This window comes from Argentina silus, assembly GCF_951799395.1.
Source record: "Argentina silus genome assembly, chromosome: 6".
Lineage (NCBI taxonomy): Eukaryota > Metazoa > Chordata > Actinopteri > Argentiniformes > Argentinidae > Argentina > Argentina silus.
The window spans coordinates 2,158,936-2,166,435 of record NC_139660.1 but is presented as its reverse complement, the minus strand read 5'-3'; the positions used below and the strand labels follow the sequence as shown (position 1 = coordinate 2,166,435).

Below are 7,500 nucleotides of genomic sequence, written 5' to 3'. Positions count from 1 at the left end.
TGGAACCTTGCTGACACCAAAGGTTGTGAGACTCCAGACGTGGTGTTCATATGTTCTGTTGTTGTCAGAGAGTTCTTACTTGGAGGCAAAGGTTTGATACAACACACACTGGGCTGTGTGTACATCCAGAACTGTAGCATGTACCACACTGTTGACATACAATATGAGTGATCTGTCTGTAGATAGCTTGAGACAAATACAAAACAATCTAGTCCTGTCTTTTTATAGATTGGTATGTGGGGGTCGGTCATATTGCTTCCCAGAGACAGGGCAGTATATCATTGTGTGTGGTGTTACGAAAGATTGTGTCGCGCTGGAAAATATAGCTGTTCAGGGGCCAAGGACAGAATATATATTGCTTGGGCTGGGTGGAACGTGGAAACAATATTGTGTTTTGTTCTATCTATAGACTACATGTGGATAAACATTGCTGGCCTGGAACAAATGGCAACAATATTTTTGGCTCTATGTACAGCGCAGAAGCTTGCACTAGGGGAATACATACTGAATTGGGTGTGTGTGTGTGTGTGTTGTCTGCGGCTGTAGTGGGATATTTCCACATGGACACAGGGCTATTTTCTGTCAAATTAGATTGTCTGTCTCTGGCTTCTTGGTGTGTCGCAGATGTGTCCGTTGTATCCACAGAGGGCTGGCGTGAGTGCCAACCATGATCAAAGTCTCGACTGAAGACAGTAGGGAAGCAGAACGGGGCTCAGTTTCCTGAAGGCTCAGTAGCTAAATAGTACATTATCTCTGTTGTCAGTCCTGGCCAAACCCTCTCCCAGACCAGCAAAGAGCTTCATTTAACAAATGCAGTTCATTCACACACAGAAGATAGACCTGCAAACATCGATCTTACAATTGGTTCAATCTTGTGGCTTTGGGGCTGGTTTGTTGGGAGTAATTCTGTCTTAAGGTGCAGTATGTAATATTCAAGCTTTCTAAAAGATTCCAAATGGTTGTTAGCACTATGTTTGATCGGTAGCGATCAGGGAATGAGATCCCATGAACTTCATTTACGCAGTTTTAGTCCCGAAAATCACTTTCTAAAATGGAGTGTCCTACCACATACAGTACCAGTCAAACGTTTGGACACACCTTCTCACACATTCAATGGTTTTTCTTTATTTGTTATTATTTTCTACATTGTAGATTAATATTGAAGACAAAAAAGTGTTCAACAAACCAGAATATGTTTTATATTTTAGATTCTTCAAAGTAGCCACCTTTTGCTTGGATGACAGCTTTGCACACTCTTGGCAAGGTGTGTCCAACCTTTTGACTGGTACTGTATATTAACCACATTAAAGTTGGCGTGCAGAGTCACATATAGCCCTCTGAACCGCTCTTCATGGGCTTTGGAGCAGAAGTGGTGGCGTGGGCCTTTAAGGCTCGTGAAGGTGAGGTCAGTCATGGGGCCCCATAATAAGGAGTTATGAGAGCGTCTATATGGATCTGATTGAAACCAACATGGCGTGAAATCACTGAAACAACCAAGGGTTACAAAAGACACCCCCCCCCCCCCCCCCCCAAAGTCATTCTCATTCCCCAGCCCAACGTGTGTGTGTGTGTGTGTGTGTGTGTGTGTGTGTGTGTGTGTGTGTGGCACAGGAGTCACGTATGCGTGTGCGTGTGTGTGTGTATGCGTGACTTCTCTGCCAATTTTCACAGTGTGACGGATTAATCAGACATAGAGTGGGACGTGGATGTGTGTGTGTGTGTGTGTGTGTGTGTGTGTGTGTGTGTGTGACATCGGTGTCCCAGAGGTAAGTGTTTGTCTGGGCTCGGGGATTTCATTCACTCTGGGTTTACTGGAACTTTACTTCATGAAAGGAAAAAAAAACCCAAACAGCTTAAGGTTAATTTTCTGCCGTCAAGTCTCATTGAGCTGATCATGCTTTTAAGTCCAAACAGGCGAGTGGTTGCAAGCAGAAATGAATCCCGCTCCTTTCGCTGCCTCAATAGGCTTGAGTTAGAACCACGTGGATTTGTACCTTTTAACACCAGCTCCATGGGGTTAAATCAGTATGTTCTCCATCCCTGATGCAACAAGGTGACATTGAAACACCAAAAACACATCAACATCAAGTAAAGCAAAAAACGAAAAGAAGAGGTTTGATTTATCATGTTCCTCTACTTCTTTGATGTTGCTCTCGCAAAGACTCACTTTCTGGGGAACTGTGAGGGAGGGGGAGGGGGGGGGTTGTTTATTAAGTACAGTAGGGATTTAGAACAAACAGTTTAAAGACTGTCTGTTTATTGTTATTGCTCAGACGCCTGCAGGTGTGTGTTAAAGACGATGTGTGTTCTGGTAGAGCATACTGCTGCTCACACCACACCACAGATGACCTCGCAAACTAACTCCAGTGGGAGGAATGGATGCTTTCGCCCACTCTCTCTCTCACTCTCTCACTCTCTCATCTCCTGTCTCTCTCTCACTCTCTCCCTCTCACTCTCACTCTCTCTCTCTCTTTCTCTCTCTCCACACCTTCCCTCAGGCCTCCAGCCTCCAGCCTCCCTACATTCTAAGGTATCATCACACTCTCTCTCTCTCTCTCTCTCTCTCTCTCTCTCTCCCTCTCTCTCATCTCCAGTCTCTCTCTCTCTCTCTCTCTGTCTCTCTCTCTCTCTCCCTCTCTCTCTCTCACTCTCATCTCCAGTCTCTCTCTCTCTCTCTCTCTCTCTCTCTTTCTCTCTCTCTCTATCAAGAATTCCTATTGTTCTTTTCACGACTCATAACTTGTGGAGGTGGTGGAAGTTTCCAGCTGTTTGTGTGCATGCGTGCGTGGGTGTTTTCGTTAGTTTAAATCTCTGTGTCTATGTGTCTGTGTCTGTGTCTGTGTCTGTGTCTGTGTCTGTGTCTGTGTGTGTGTGTGTGTGTGTGTGTGTGTGTGTGTGTGTGTTTGTGCGTACCTCTGAATAAGACATGATCTTGACCCTGTTTGCTGACATTGAGAACCAACAGCCCCAAAACAACAGCAGCCATTTAGCCCCTGAGTCATCTCCTGCCCAAACCACACCATACCTTTAACACCGTGACTTAGTTTTCGCCTTGTTCTCCCCTGTTCTCCCCTGTTCTCCCCTGTTCTCCCCTGTTCTCCCCTGTTCTCCCTGTTCTCCCCTGTTCTCCCCTGTTCTCCCTGTTCTCCCCGTTCTCCCCCTGCTCTCCCCTGTTCTCCCCTGTTCTCCCCTGCTCCCTGTTCTCCCCTGCTCTCCCCTGTTCTCCCCTGCTCTCCCCTGTTCTCCCCTGTTCTCCCCTGTTCTCCCCTGTTCTCCCCTGCTCTCCCCTGCTCTCCCCTGCTCTCCCCTGTTCTCCCCTGTTCTCCCCTGCTCTCCCCTGTTCTCCCCTGTTCTCCCTGTTCTCCCCTGTTCTCCCCTGTTCTCCCCTGCTCCCTGGCACTCTTAAAGCCTGGGTGTGCTGGCCTAAGATTTACACTTCTCTTCGCTTTGCTTCGTCTGGAAACGCCGTCATAAAAAATGTTTTGTCAACGTTTTCACTGATTGGATAACCCTTCCCCTGCTCTGAGACCAAATCGAAAGATGATTGGCTTGCACATATTTTGGATTAGAAGTCGCGGGCCAGTTCAGGAGTTCCAGACAGAGGAGCAGAGCGAGGCGGAGTGATGTATTCGGCACGGCACCCAGGCGATGTGAGGAGCTGTCCAGAGAGGCCAGAACAGGCCGCTGGCAGCACATTCAAACAATCACAGGGCAAGAGGCCAACATTCTGCCAGAGGGCATGAAACCGGGTTAGGAATGGGGCAGCACTATACACACACACACACACACACACACACACACACACACACACACACGCGCACACACACACACACACAGAAACACACACTGTCTCCAAGGAGATTGTGTGTTGTACATGAGTGGGAGCGAAGCTGAATATCCCCGCGGCGCCGCCATAGAAATGCAGTAGGAAGTGAGGAGTCATTAATTCTGCCTCTTCCACCACCACAGGTCTCCCTCATACTGTCTGTCTGCAGCACACTGCATCAACACACTGCATCAACACACTGCATCAACACACTGCATCAGCACACTGCATCAACACACTGCATCAGCACACTGCATCAACACACTGCATCAACACACTGCATCAACACACTGCATCAACACACTGCATCAGCACACTGCATCAGCACACTGCATCAGCACACTGCATCAGCACACTGCATCAACACACTGCATCAACACACTGGGGGGAATGCCGAGAGGCAACTAGTGGTCTGGGAATGAGACTTTGCATAAAGGTTATATGTACTCTTCTGCTGCACACACACGCACACGCACGCACACACACACACACATACACACACACACACATACACACACATAAACACACACACACACACACACACACAGTACATACTGTACATATGCAAAAACACACACATACACACAGCACATACACACACAAATACACACACACACACACAACACACACACACACACACACACACACACACACACACACACACACACACACCTCCCCTCCCCATACACCGGAGGTCCTGCTGAGATATTGACCTGGCTGTGCAGACCAGAGCTGATCAGACTGTCATTAATAGTAATGTCCCAGACAGAGCTTCATTTATAAGGGCCAGAATGCTAAAAGAATTGTGTCCATACAGAAGTACTATATGTTTGTACTATATTCTCACAGTAGGGATACTGCTGTACTGCTACAGTCACATCAACACACACACTCACACACACACACACACACACACACACACACACGCTCACACACACACACACACACACACGCTCACAAACCTGTGGAGGATAATCCATTATCATCGGTAATGGCCATTTACCTGCTGATAATGTGCCATGAATCAATAGACACAGAAGCGTGTGTGTGTGAGAGAAAGACTGAGTGTGTGTGTGTGTGTGTGTGAGAGAAAGACTGAGTGAGTGAGTGTGTGTGTGTGTGTGTGTGTGTGTGTGTGTGTGGGCGACATGAGTGTGTTGTAGGTGAACCTGGTCTCCCAGAGATGTGCTTGTAACAGCCTGTTTCTCCAGACAGCATAAACTCAGCAGTGAAGCAGGTCAGAGTCATTTGTTCTATTTAGCGAAGGAGGGAGGGAGGGAGGGAGGGAGGGGGAGAACATTGGCTGCTGTGGAGATGGAGTACAGGCACCTGGAGGTGTGTGTGTGTGTGTGTGTGTGTGTGTGTGTGTGTGTGTGTGTGTGTGTGTGTGTGTGTGTGTGTGTGTGTGTGTGTGTGTGTGTGTGTGTGTGTGTGTGTGTGTGTGTGTGTGTGTGTGTGTTTCTCCCCAGTCACTCTAGAGTGTGTGTGTGTGTGTGTGTGTACATTGCCTAAATGAGCCCCATGGCAGACTGTACGATAGTTGTTGTATGATTTATGGGAGTTTTTCCTGGCCTGTCATCCGTGTCACATTACATCATTTATGCTACCTTCTCCTCATACCTTCTCCTCAGACCTTCTCCTCATACCTTCTCCTCATACCTTCTCCTCAGACCTTCTCCTCATACCTTCTCCTCATACCTTCTCCTCATACCTCCTCCTCATACCTTCTCCTCATACCTTCTCCTCAGACCTTCTCCTCATACCTTCTCCTCAGACCTTCTCCTCATACCTTCTCCTCATACCTTCTCCTCATACCTTCTCCTCATACCTTCTCCTCATACCTTCTCCTCCTCATACCTTCTCCTCGTACCTTCTCCTCGTACCTTCTCCTCGTACCTTCTCCTCATACCTTCTCCTCAGACCTTCTCCTCATACCTTCTCCTCATACCCCATGCATGCCTGGCCTTGGTGTTTTCCATCAAACCAGCCATATAAACACACACACACACACACACACACACACACACACACACACACACACACTAGAGTGTATTCAGTCTATTCACGAGTCTGTAAATGAGCATAACCACTGGTGTGTGTGTCTGTGTCTGTGTCTGTGTCTGTGTGTCTATGTGTGTGTGTGTGTGTGTGTGTGTGCATGCGTGCGTGCGTGAAGACGTTATACCAGGGGGGAAGCACCACCTCAGGAAGACAGAACAGCACTCGGAGGAAGTTAGATAGATGTCCCTTGCTGAGTGTGTCTCTTCACTGGTAATGGTCATTGTACGTCCGTGTGTGTGTTTTGTGTAAAACTTCCTGAATCCAGAGAGGTCTCTTCCTCTCTCGGAGCGTTGCCAGGAATGTGCCGGGGCGGGCGGGGGGCGGGCGGGGGGGTGACACTTCAGGGGTTCTTTGTTGTTTGTTTCCGTCCTGGTCGATGCCAGCTCCAGAAATAGTTTCTGTCGGAGTTTGTGTTTGTGTGATGACCGAGACCCTCTACCAGTCTCCATAGTCTGGTACCACTGTCTGGGGCAGCTGGGTGTCCCCTCTGAGGGCAGTTAGGGCTGAGGCCTGGACCAGGAGATATATACTATAATATATACTATATATATATATATATATATGTGTGTATTTGCCATTTAGCTGACGCTTTTATCCAAAGCGACTTACACTGCAGCGAGTGCATACATTTCAGTATATATGGCCCCAGCGGGAACCATAGAGAGAGATGACTCTGCTTATCTCTGAACTGGGAGAGAGATCATCTTTACGGCCCAAGTCCTAACTTGAGATTGCCTCACTCTGACTGTCATCGATCAATCACACTTTGAGGTCAGTGATACGCTCGCTGATTCACGGATCGAGAGAGAGAGAGCAGAACACCCTGTACGTTAGATCGTCATACAGCACACACTATGTGTATGTGTGATGATAACAGATCTACAGAGCTAGCATGTTTCAAACGGGGCTTTAGCAGTCACAAAGGAGCTAGCATGTTTCAAACAGGGCTTTAGCAGTCATAAAGGAGCTAGCATGTTTCAAACGGGGCTTTAGCAGTCACAAAGGAGCTAACATGTTTCAAACAGGGCTTTAGCAGTCACAAAGGAGCTAACATGTTTCAAACAGGGCTTTAGCAGTCACAAAGGAGCTAACATGTTTCAGACAGGGCTTTAGCAGTCACAAAGGAGCTAACATGTTTCAAACAGGGCTTTAGCAGTCACAAAGGAGCTAACATGTTTCAAACAGGGCTTTAGCAGTCACAAAGGAGCTAGCATGTTTCAGTCACAAAGGAGCTAGCATGTTTCAAACAGGGCTTTAGCAGTCACAAAGGAGCTAGCATGTTTCAGTCACAAAGGAGCTAGCATGTTTCAAACGGGGCTTTAGCAGTCACAAAGGAGCTAACATGTTTCAGTCACAAAGGAGCTAGCATGTTTCAAACAGGGCTTTAGCAGTCACAAAGGAGCTAGCATGTTTCAGTCACAAAGGAGCTAGCATGTTTCAAACGGGGCTTTAGCAGTCACAAAGGAGCTAACATGTTTCAGTCACAAAGGAGCTAACATGTTTCAGTCACAAAGGAGCTAGCATGTTTCAAACGGGGCTTTAGCAGTCACAAAGGAGAGCGGCTTGTTGCCACTGAGGGTGTGTGACTACGGCACAGTGCGTGTTAACACAGC

The 7,500-nt window shown here is 47.6% G+C and overlaps 1 protein-coding gene across 2 annotated transcripts in view; it reads left to right on the top strand.

Annotated features, from left to right (window-relative positions):
- LOC310806187 (carboxyl-terminal PDZ ligand of neuronal nitric oxide synthase protein-like) overlaps positions 1-7,500 on the top strand; it is a 118,677-nt gene that overhangs the window by 72,647 nt on the left and 38,530 nt on the right. The gene's annotated exons all lie outside the window — the stretch shown is intronic.